This window comes from Aquarana catesbeiana, linkage group LG09 (genome assembly GCF_042186555.1).
Source record: "Aquarana catesbeiana isolate 2022-GZ linkage group LG09, ASM4218655v1, whole genome shotgun sequence".
NCBI lineage: Eukaryota > Metazoa > Chordata > Amphibia > Anura > Ranidae > Aquarana > Aquarana catesbeiana.
The window spans coordinates 42,384,169-42,396,443 of NC_133332.1; the positions used below are offsets into that span (position 1 = coordinate 42,384,169).

General features: G+C 42.4%; 1 protein-coding gene across 2 annotated transcripts in view; it reads left to right on the forward strand.

Moving 5' to 3' along the window:
• LOC141107548 (T-cell surface glycoprotein CD1b4-like) overlaps positions 1–12,275 on the forward strand; it is a 289,276-nt gene that overhangs the window by 54,774 nt on the left and 222,227 nt on the right. The window contains exon 1 of one of the 2 annotated variants that reach the window (XM_073598362.1): positions 8,926–9,070. The exons of the other annotated variant lie outside the window; for it this stretch is intronic. The gene's annotated coding sequence lies outside the window, so the exon portion shown is untranslated. Of the gene's footprint in view, positions 1–8,925; positions 9,071–12,275 lie in introns of those variants that run through there. 2 annotated transcript variants of the gene reach the window in all.

Here is a 12,275-nt window from a genome sequence, read left to right on the forward strand (position 1 = left end):
GGACGAAGAATTGGTTGCGCCAGCATGACCAATTCTCGCACATGCCTTTTCTCCGTGAGATCCGTGAGAATAATCCTGATGATTTAAGGAATTATCTCAGGATGACGGACCCCGTTTTTCAACATCTGCTGGCTATGCTGACCCCTTATATCTGCAGACAGGATACCTGAGGCAAGCCATCACTGCGGAGCAGAGGCTAGTTTCCACGTTACGTTACTTGGCGACTGGGTCTTCAGGACTTGAAGTTCTCGACAGGCATCTCCCCCCAGGCTCTGGGGATCATAATCCCAGAGACTTGTTCTGCCATCATTCAGGTCCTGCAGAAGGACAATATGAAGGTAAGTTTTTTATCCTTTAACATTACATGATATGTATTTATTGTTTGCTAATGTATTGTATAAATTTCCTCATTACCTAATTACCATGCTTGGAATATGCTGTGAATGTCCCCTTTATCTTCATGCATGCATGTTTTTTTTTTTTTTCCTAAATCATTTTTTGCCCTACATGCATATTTACCTTCACTAACCTCCCCACCATGCAATCCTGGGCCCATTTATACCTATAGCCTATAGTCCCTTTAACAATGTATATTGTCAGCTCCATTGTACTGCTTTACCCTCTCCCACCCCCTCAAATGTCTCCAAATATCATGTGTGGTCTTCTACTAAATTAGAACCCCTCCCCCACCCCCTCAAATGTCTCCAAATGTCAAGTGTGGTCTTCTACTAAATTAGAACCCCCCCACATACAAATTGATCAATGGTCCATCAGAGGGGGTGAGTAATCTTATAAGTGGGCCTTATGTTTTAGATTTTTAGAAATAATACATTTAAAAAATGTTAGACTGCTGTTGTTCAAGAATGTTTTTGTGTAATCTGCTAGCAAAGTTATGTTTTTAAAGTACTTATATATTTTTTTTCTTGTTTGACTCCACAGTTTCCTTCCAACCCACACGAATGGCAGACTGTGGCCTCCCAGTTCGCTGACCGTTGGGACTTTCCCAACTGTGTCCGGGCGATTGATGGGAAGTGTCACAGACCTAGCCAGAACAGAGGCTGTTGGAGAGGACTGTATGCAAGCCTGTTGCCTTTTGATTATGGGCCCTGGATTTTCAATGGATTCATTCTGTTGGGACACATCCTGTGAGGAGATGCTGGTGTCATCAACCTGTGTTTATGTTAATTGAATGAGCTAATGACATTGTGCTCTATACAATGTAGGAGACGGGACGACTGCTATTGTGTTGATATAACTATGTGAAACTCGGTGCCCACAAGTCTGGGCGAAAGGTCATGTCTCAGTCACCTAGGCTGTATAAAGGATTAGATAATTAGCTCATGTTAATTAGGTTACGTTTGTATTGTTAGAGTAATCTTCTCCTGTGTATATAAGACTGTATTCTGGTTCTGAATAAAGTGAATTCTTGGTAGCAACAAGCAAGTGTCGCCTTGTTTGTGCTCAGAGAGGTTGGGATATCTGTATACAGACTGGGAGGAAGTGGTATATGATGGAAGCACTCAAGCGGAGTGTGGGACGTTCCGTGACAGGAAGCATGTCCACATTCTGCCACCACCCCATTCGGGGTCTTACTACTTCAACTATAAGGGGTTTAATAGTGTAGTATTGATGGTAGTGGTCTCGGCACAATTGGATTTTATGTTCATGGACGTGGGGAAGAATGGCCGGATGTCGGACGGAGGAGTCTTCGCACAGACCGAGTTGTGCTAGCGTCTCCAGACTGGTGGCCTGGGATTGCCACCTGATGACCAGAACATTGATGGACTCCCCTCAGTTTTCATTGCAGATGAAGCGTTTGCTCTTGGCGAGCACTTGATGAGGCCATTCCCCCAAAGGTTCCTCACCCCTGAGAGGAGGGTATTTAATTACCGGCTGGCCAGAGCAAGAAGAGTTGTGGAGAATGCCTTCAGGATTCTGGCCAGCCGGCTCCTCTCGGCCATAAATCTGGCGGACTATAAAATCAATCATGTCATAATGGCTTGCTGCATTTTCCATAATTTTTTGAGAAGACATTCTTCAACATATATAACCTCTGTTGGGCCTGAGGCCGGACTTAGTGGCGAATCTCCACTCACAGTCCTGGATACTGGCCGTACTGGCTTGGCCCCCGAAACCTCCCGTCAAGTGCGGGACAGATATGGCAATTATTTTAATGGTCGGGGGGCGATTGCAATGCCAGAACATCTTTAAACTTTTACAAAATAAAAAAAAATATTTTGGATCAAATCTCTTGTTTTTATTCTTGTTTGCATTTATTTTTGTCTGTCTCCTAGTGCACTTGTAGTGGCAAGTGCATTTCCCTTTAGTGAATAAGGGCCTTTGTCACTATAAACACCAAAAAAATTAAGAAACTGGTATTGATAAATAAGCCACACACATTGTAGTAGTAAAAACATTTTACTATGCACACATTGAAAGGTGCATTTTTTTTTAAACGTGTTTCTTTATTATTTTTTTTTTAATCATTTTTTTTTTGTTTTTTTTAACAATATAATTTGTTGTTTTTTTTGGGGTTATTTTAGGCATATTTATCCAAAGATATTTGTTTTGACAAATTTTTGCTTGACAACAGGGTTTTTTCACACATAATAAAAAAACAAAACAGGAACTTACAAAGTTCAACATGTCAAAAACTGTGCTGGTGATGTCACCCATGTAAAAGCAAAATTTAGCAGATGCACACAAATTGTGAGTCCAAATGGTTAAAGTCAACATGTGCTACAGTAGGTGACCGCGATATTGTGTCAATCTCGCCGCATTTATCGGCAAGATTTGACACCTGCGAGCCCCGTCGCGGGAGCCAGCGCCGAGATGGCTCACTGATCAGGAAAGGAAAACTTTTTTCCTTTCGCGATGAGCGACAGGCAGTGCTGACAGCTGTCTGGTATGAATCCTGAGGGGGAATGCCGCGCCAAATTTTAAATGAAAAAAACAGCGTGGTTTCCCCCCAGGGGCATACCAGGCCCTTCGTTCTTGTATGGATTGTAAGCGGAACCCCCCTACACCTAAAAATCAGCGTGGGGGTCCCCCCAAAATCCATACCAGACCCTTATCCAAGCACGCAGCCCGGCCGGCCAGGAAAGGGGGTGGGGACGAGTGAGCTCCCCCCCTCCTGAGCCGTACCAGGCTGCATGCCCTCAACATGGGGGGGTGGGTGCCTTGGGTGAGGGGGGTGCCCTGCGGGGCCCCCCCACCCCAAATCACCATGTCCCCATGTTGATGAGGACAAGGGCCTCTTCCCGACAACCCTGGCCGTTGGTTGTCGGGATCTGCGGGTGGAGGGCTTATCGGAATCCGGGAGCTCAGGGCAGCATGCAGGGAAGGGTCCATGGAAGAGTCGAAAGTGATTGCCTGGCTTCAGTCTGGTCTGACAGAAGATGCAGATTGTGCTCCCTATTCGCAAGATCCCAATTTTGTTTTCCACTGACTTGATGTGTGTCCTGGGGGACAAAAGGCTTCACAAATTCCAAAAGTGTCTCCAGTGTTGCTTTCCTCATTTCTGTTTTTCCCAGAATAAATGGATATTTTATTTACCGTAAATTATTTACTATGTGTTTTTATTCAAAAAGGACATTTTGTTTGTGAGTAGGCAGGGACATGTCAAAAAGACTATGGGGGTTATTTACAAAAGGCAAAATCATTTTGCAATTCAAGTGCAAAGTACAAGTGCAAAGTGCACTTTATAAATTGCACTGCAAGTGTACTTGTTGGAAGTGAAGTCGCTGTAAATCTGAGGGGAAGATCTCAAATGAGGGGAAGCTCTGCTGACTGTATCATCCAATCATGTGCAAGATAAAATGATTTATTTTTTGTTTCCTTGCATGTGCCCCTTGGATCCACAGCGACTGCTCTTCCAAGTGCTCTTTCAGTGCAATTTCAAGTGCACTTTGCAATTGTAGTGCTAAATGAATTTGCCTTTTGAAAATAACCCCCCTATGTCAAATTAACAAGGGACACCCACCTCATTAAGGTTCAATGACAATACAAAATAATAAGGTTATTGTGGTAACTTGAAACTCCATAAAAAAGTTAAACATTTAAATCAATAGATTTTTGAGAATTTATCACAAATTGTAAAATAGATATTGATGAAATATAAAAGTACAAAAGATGAGTCAAATAAATAATTTTATACATTATTTCTAGAGATCTGGCTTTTAAAAACTATAATATTAGTCATGACATGAGGATAAATCATGAAGAAAGTAGTTTGTGAGAATTCTGTGTGAATATAAGCAGCAAAACAACTTAATTCTTCTCGCATTATAAAGAAAAAAAGAATGCGCTGTATTAAAAGATCACAGAAGAGGAATGTGCTAGCTTCAATATGAAGGCTAGTTTTACCAGACCGAGCGCTTCCGTCTTGTACTTGCTTCAGAGCATGCGTCAGTTTTGGTCCATCAGACTAGCACACAGACGAACGGTTTGTACGCTAGAAAGCAGAGTCCGTCAGAAAGATTTGAAACATGTTTCATTTCTAGGTCCGTCAAACTTTTGGGAAAAAAAAGTCCGCTGGAGCCCACACACGATCGAATTGTCCGACGGACTCTGGTCAGCCAGACCAAGTCTGCCGTAAAGTCCGGTCGTGTGTACACGGCATAATGCATATCAGGTCTAACATACTTCCTCTTATGCATGTCTTCACCTATCAGAGTATACACATATCCTTATTCTTAGAGAGTAGTAGTACGCATGTCAGACCTGATATGCATTAGAACGTGTAGCTAGTCCTGGGTACAGATTATAGTAAATGTTGGATATAAGGAGAAATTGTGATAAATTGTTTTGTATATGGAGGTATAGACATGCCAGGCTGTGATGCTTTGTATCATAGTATGGCAAAAATAATTCCCTGAAGTGTTTAGTGGGCAGTACTACCTGCAGAATATGACCTAATCGGCCATCCAAAAACCATTTGCAATTTGTGTACTTACAGCACAGTGGTGAAGACTTTTAGAGGTTCAGGCTTGGTTCTCACTGGTGTGATGTGGGAAACCCTGCAATTCCTGTTTCTGCATTGCACCTAAATTGCCAGCAGTTCACACTGACAACTTCGAACTGCTGCAGATGTCAATTTGAAGTTAAGGACACCCCCAGATTGGTTTGCAGTGTGTACTGTGAAATGGTACAGGAATCGGACGGCATGACATGGGTGTGAACACCCATGCCATCCGATTCCAGTGCGGACCAAAAAAAGGGTCCTGCACCATTTTGGTCCGAATGTGATGCGAATTCAGCCATACAAACTGTATGGCTGAATTTGCATCGCAAAGATATTGCATGTGTAGCCCCCTGTTCCCAAAAATGGGGCTATAATGTAAATGTAGTTTTTTGGCTGAGCTGTAATCAGCTCAGATTGATTGTACATAGTTTATTGGATCTGTTCTAATCTTGACTGTGTTGTGCATTTCCCACTGTTGCCAGTAGGTGTCACTGGTACCACAGGACAGTGTGAGAATAACAACTAGGTTGGGCGTAATACATATTCTTTTCCAGAAACAGCCCAGTTCCTGGCTGCTGTGAATTCTGGGAGGGGGTATTTTTTTGTACAGATGACATGTGCTTTAGTTAGTTCTTACCTCCTGGCCCTCCAGGCCTGGAGGCTACATCACTGCAAGCTGTGCAAGTAGGCCCAGAAGCCTGTCTGGGGCCTACTAGTCCGGAGGTGGTCCCTAGGCTGTCTTGCCTGTTTGGAAGAAGCCGAGCCAAGCTGAGGAGATCCAGGGGAGGACCCTTGCTGGAGAGAACCAGAATGAAGACTGGTCTCTCAGAAGGGCCTGGTGACTTACTTGGAGGATGCACCTACATCTAAACTATCCTTACAGTACTGCCGGGCTGGCTTAAAGGTTCTGGTACTGTGAAGAAGCTGTTCTACATCTAAACTATCCTTACAGTACTGCTGGGTCGGCTTAAAGGTTCTTGTACTGAAAGCTGTTCTACAATCCAATAAAGGTAACTAACTCCTGGCTGCTAAGTTTGTGAGAGAGACTTATCCAGGCATCTACTAGCCACTGAGTCTGTGAGAGAGGCTTATTCAGGCACTCACTGGTTGCTAGGTCTGTGGCAGAGATCTACCCAGTTATACAGGATCTACTAAGAGAAAGCTGTTTTGTTCTTTATTCGGAAGAGTCTGTAAGTGATCTGCTGCAAAAAGGTATCTACAACTTCCCCTCAACCTCTTTACCGCTACTTCTTTAAAGTTCTTCATTAAAGCATTGAAAACTACCTAAAGTGACTGGCGCCTGTATTGTTCTAACTTCCCATTATAGCCATGGACTCAGCCCTGGGGTAAATGTAAGTCCACTCCCTGTATCTGGAGGTACCGGCCTGCCCCCAGTATACCCAGGGGGGTGCTACACATGTGATCTGCACAGCAATGCGGTGCAAATCACAAGTGATGTCTATCATCGCAATAGTGTAAACCCAGCCTAAAACAGGTAGAGAAGAAGCAACATAATATCTCCTAAGCACCTGCAATAAGGCATATTACACTTTACTTATAGCACCCCTACCCCTTAGCAGAGTCCTGTGAATGTGTGTGTTTGGGAAAAGGGGGACTAGGTCTGATTAGTGAACTATAAGCCCTTTTACTGACAACCTCTTCCTGAGAATGCTAGTTAGTTGGTGTTATGCTGACCCACTATCTTTAATACACTCTGACCTAAAACATGTATGTCAGGAAAATCTGCAAAAATTCACATGCCCCAATCTGTATACCTCCACTGAATCAGAACAATGCAGTCAGGATGCCAACCAAGCAACTAGCATTTTCATATAAAAAACAGCAATGCAAACCTCCCTGTTTCATGTTAGGTTTCCTTTAACCTGGCTATTGTTACTTAAATTAGTAATAAAATAGCAATATTTCTTGAAATGAAGAAGCTCTTCAGGAATAGTGTATTTCCTTATCTCTGAGTAATACATACCTGTCAGACCCCCCTCCCTGCATTCCAACCTCCCCCCCTTTTCACAATACATGCTATCAGTCCTTTTGAAGCAAGCTCTCCTCTGCTGCAATGCAAAAAACCCCACATAATATTCAGCTGTAGGACTTTGAAGCTGTTTCCTCCCTGCTTTCAGTAAGAGGTCAGTGGCTCAGCTCAGGTCCTCCGTGCTGCTATAAACTTCTAGGAATGCTGCCATTTGGTTCTCTGCAGCTTTGTCCCTCCATAGGACACACATATGCTGACTGTAGAGGTTAGCAGGAGCCTGACATGCAGGGAGGGCATTGATTGCACACACATAAGTTTTGTTTTTTTCTCTTGTCATTAGCAAAAAGCTACATTTCTCTGCTCTGTGGAACCAAACTGAAGGACGCTTTACCCTCACTCCCCAGCGCTCTATACACAGAAGGAAGTTTTCTCCATGGCTGTCCTCCTCTCTTCCACTCACAGGTTGCTATTGGAGGGAAGAGAGATTCCTGCTCTGCCTGATAGTAATCACACTACCGTCACTTCTGTAAGTGAGGCAACTTCAGAACAGGGCGGCTCCAGTGCGCCCCTCCCCCTTCATGTAATACTCCGCCCAGGGCACCCACCCATTCTGCCTACCCCTTGTACCGGCCCTGTACCCACTACACCACTGTGCCGCCCTCAAATATTAAGAAAAAAATAAGAAAAGCTTTTTTCTTCATTTGTTTTTCATTTCCCCTCAACCTCTTTACCGCTACTTCTTTAAAGTTCTTCATTAAAGCATTGAAAACTACCTAAAGTGCCTGGCGCCTGTATTGTTCTAACTTCCCATTATAGCCATGGACTCAGCCCTGGGGTAAATGCCCCCTGCTTATTCTTATGTGGTAGTACAGTGTTCATTTTGACGTAAAATTTAGATTTAGTTTTAGTCATAGTCAGCGGCCCTTTACCACGTGATCAGCTGTCAGCCAATGACAGCTGATCAAAGGATGTAAACACAAGACGGTTATCGGATTTTCTCTCCTTGCGTCCATGAGGAGAGAAGAAAAAAACTGATAACCGGCTTCTGTTATCGGTCCCAACAATGCCCACCAATGCTGCCAATCAGTGCCCATCAGTGCTGCTAATCAGTGCCACCTATCACTGTCCATCAGTACTGCCAATCAGTGCCCACCAGTGCTGCTAATCAGTGCCACCTATCACTGTCCTTCAGTACTGCCAATCAGTGCCCATCAGTGCCTCCTCATCAGTGTCACCTCTCAGTGCCCCCTATCAGTGCCCATCAGTGCCACCTATCAGTATTGCCTATCAGTGCCCATCAGTGCTGCATATCAGTGCATCCTCATCATTGCCTATCAGTGCCGCCTATTAGTGCCACCTCCCAGAGCCCATCAGTGCCGCCTCATCGGTTCCCATCAGTGCAGCCTCATCCGCGCACATCAGTGAAGGAGAAAAATTACCTGTTTGCAAAATTTTATGACAAACTATGACATTTTTTTTTTTTTTTCATTTTCGGTCTTTTTTCCGTTTGTTTAGCAAAAAATAAAAGCCCAGAGGTGATTAAATACCACCAAAATACCAAAATAAGCTCTATTTTTGTGAAAAAAAATTTAAAATTTTGGTTTGGGTACAGCATTGCATGACTGCGTAGATGTCATTCAAAGAGTGACAGCACTGAAAGCTGAAAATTGGCCTGGGCAGGAAGAAGGTAAAAGGGCCCAATAGGCAAGTGGTTATGTTTTTTGTAATATACTGTGTTGCTTATTATGTTTTAAGTTAATGTTGGTGACAGTTTTATAGGAGAGGCAGAGGAAGTTCTTGCAGGATAAAGGGAAGTGGCAGATTTAGGTGTGGTTGTCTACATGCAGTAAACAAGCACATAAAATATAATCTACAATAGAAAGTAACCTGCAGCCATTACCTACAGAGATATTCTTCCAATAATAATTAATTGCACAATTTCTTGTTTTCTATCAGCAGTTCTAGAAGTTTCTTGCGTGTATTCACTTTATTCCATATCATATGTAGGCGGTACAAAGCCCAGCTGGGGTATTTGCTATCTCAGTCTCTTTCTCTTCCTCATCATTCCACTTCCAGCTCTCGGCTGTCAACCAGAGATAGACATATCGGTGTTAGAGGTGAGATGATAATTGTATGATCTAGATTGTTTGATCTAATGTGATGGCAGATGGAGGGGAACACTGATCAGACAGGCAATAAAAACCTTTATTTTGATCAATAAAGTTCTCCCTCGGTGTAAGTATTGCTTACTGTGCTCGCCTGTGCTGCTCTGTTCCCCTTCTCCTTCCACACTGATAAAGACTTGAGGAGGAACTATATGAGCTGCTTTTACTGCAAAATGTAATATATTACAGCTTACCAATGTTGGATGCATTCGTTTTCTTTTTTTAAGCTTTTTTCCTTTATTTTCACCTGGCCAGTAACACACCTCCTGTCCTAAGGAGTCTCTGTTCTGGATAAAAGAACAATGGACAATTTTTTTGCTTTAAAAACCTGTAATTTATTTCAGCTTGGTGAAATATTCTTAATTACACATCCCTTAATTACAATCTTAATTACAATTTTTATTTTTATTTTTTATTGTAATTTTTATTATTTTCCAAGAAATTACAAAGTAATATAAATAAACAGAAAATAAAATATAATAACATTTTCATGCTTTTTGCAGGACATTATTTTTAACATGGGTTCCTATAAAACATGTTCACATCAATGCAGTTTTGTTCCTCTACATTTTTGGAAAGGGTCAGGGACTTTTTTAAATGTAAAAAACGTGCTTTTTTTGCTTTTTTGGTTTAGAAGACATTAATGGAGAAGCTGCAGAAAAGCATGTAGTGCGTTTTAACTTTTTTTTACCACAATTTTGCTGAGATTTGCATTTTTAAATCTGCCCAACAACAAATTTGCCTAAAAAAAAAGCAAAAAATGCAAATCGGGGCAAAATTGTGATAAAATCGCTGTAAAAAAAAAAAAAAAAGCAAAAATCACTGCAGAAACACTCAAAAGCAACATGCATAGGTGTGAATGGAGCCTTAGTGCCGGTTCACACTACCGCGACTTGGGATCCGACTTGTCAGACCTCAAGTCGCCCCAAGTCGCTTGACATCAGAAATTCCATGCAAGTGAATGAGAGTCGTCTTAATGTACGCTACTGAAGTCGCTCCGACTTCAGAAAAGGTCCCTGTACTACTTCAAGGCGACTTCTAGGCGACTTGTACCCATAGATTTCAATGGAAGTCGCCTACAAGTCGGATCGTGGTCTATAGTGAAGCGACTTCACAGGAAGAGAAGATGGTTTTCTCAAGCAAACCCCTCCCTCCCCCAGAGCTGATTGTTGTTTGATTGGCCACTGGAAAGTCGCCTGTCCTGAAGGCGACTTGAAGTCGCCTTGTAAGTTGCCCCAAGTCGCCCCAAGTCGCGCTGTGGTGTCGCCCTCAGGTCGTGTCCAGGTCGCCTCGCAAAGTCGCAGCCAGAGTCGTGTTGCCCCTGTGTGAACCGAGCCTTAGTCTTTTGACTAAAATGCCATTTTAGTTTTAGTCGTATTTAATCATTTGAATTGTTTTAGTTTTAGTTGGATTTTAGTCGACTAAAATAGTGTTCATTTTGTCAATGAAAATAACACTGCGAACAAGATTTGTGTGATCGTGTGTATGCAAGACAAGTTTGAGCCAACATCTGTCAGAAAAAATCCATGGATTTTGTTGTCGGAATGTCCGATCGTGTGTACGGGGCATAAGGATACACTGAGAAGGGGGCAAGCGGACATCTTATTACACCCACCGGAGTTTTGCATTTTACACTTTTTTTAACAGTAAACTGAGTTTATATAGTGAAATGCAGTACTTAGAACTCTGTGTAAATGTTTAGATGTTGAATTTTAAAAGCAGCAAACTTCTGTCTGATTAGCAAACCTGTGAGATCAACAGGCTTGCCGCTGCTTTTAAAATTCACCATCTAAACAGTCAGACGGAGTTCTAAGTACTGAAATTCACTATATACAGTATCTCGCAAAAGTGAGTACACCCCTCACATTTTTGTAAATATTTTATTCTATCTTTTCATATGACAAAACTTAAGAAATGACACTTTGCTACAATGTAAATTAGGGAGTGTACAGCTTGTATAACAGTGTAAATTTGCTGTCCCCTCAAAATAAGTCAACACACAGCCATTTATGTCTAAACCGCTGGCAACAAAAGTGACTACACCTCTAAGTGAAAATGTCAATATTGGGCCCAATTAGCCGTTTTCCCTCCCTGGTGTCATGTGACTCATTAGTGTTACAAGGTCTCAGGTGTGAATGGGGTACAAGTGTGTTAAATTTGGTGTTATTGCTCTCACTCTCTCATACTGGCCACTGGAAGTTCAACATGGCATCTCATGGCAAAGAACTCTCTGAGGATCTGAAAAAAAGAATTGTTGCTCTACATAAAGATAGCCTAGGCTATAAGAAGATTACCAAGACCCTGAAACTGAGCTGCAGCACGGTGGCCAAGACCATACAGCAGTTTAACAGAATAGGTTCCACTCAGAACAGGCCTCGCCATGGTTGACCAAAGAAGTTGAGTGCACGTGCTCAGCGTCATATCCAGAGGTTGTCTTTTAGGAAATAGACGTGTGAGTGCTGCCAGCATTGCTGCAGAGGTTGAAGGGGTAGGGGGTCAGCCTGTTAGTGCTCAGACCATACGCCTTGGGCTATGGCTGATGAATGGATTGAGACTTATGGAGCAACTGTTTAAAAATGATAGCTTTAAATCGTTTTCTCAATTATCTGAGGAATTTGGGATTCTATGGCAGAGGTTCTTCCAATATCTGCTGCTCATACACGCCTTACAGACCCAGGCTCGTACTTTTGAATTTAAATTTATTAATTCTAAAATAATCTCACTGTTGAGCGAGAAAGGTCAAAAGCAGGGCCCTATCTCACAACTGTATGGGACATTACAAAACAAGTCTAAAAAATCTATAGATATCCCTTCTAGGGCCCATTGGGAGCAAGACCTGGGACCATTGTCAGAGGATCAGTGGGCAATGGCTTTAGCCGCGATCTCAAAGATATCGTCTTCTGCCACACAAAAACTAACGCGATTGTTTATTTTACATAGATCATACTATACCCCGGAAATATTATTTAATTGGAAGCGAAGAGACTCCCCCTTATGTCCGCTCTGTGGAGGTACCTGGGAAACTTATTACATATATTGTGGAGATGCCCTAAACTCCATCGATATTGGCAGGGCATAATTAAAACTATTAATGAGGTGCTTCAAATCAAACTGTTGGTGGATCCTGGAATGTGTATATTAAATATAATGGAGGAAT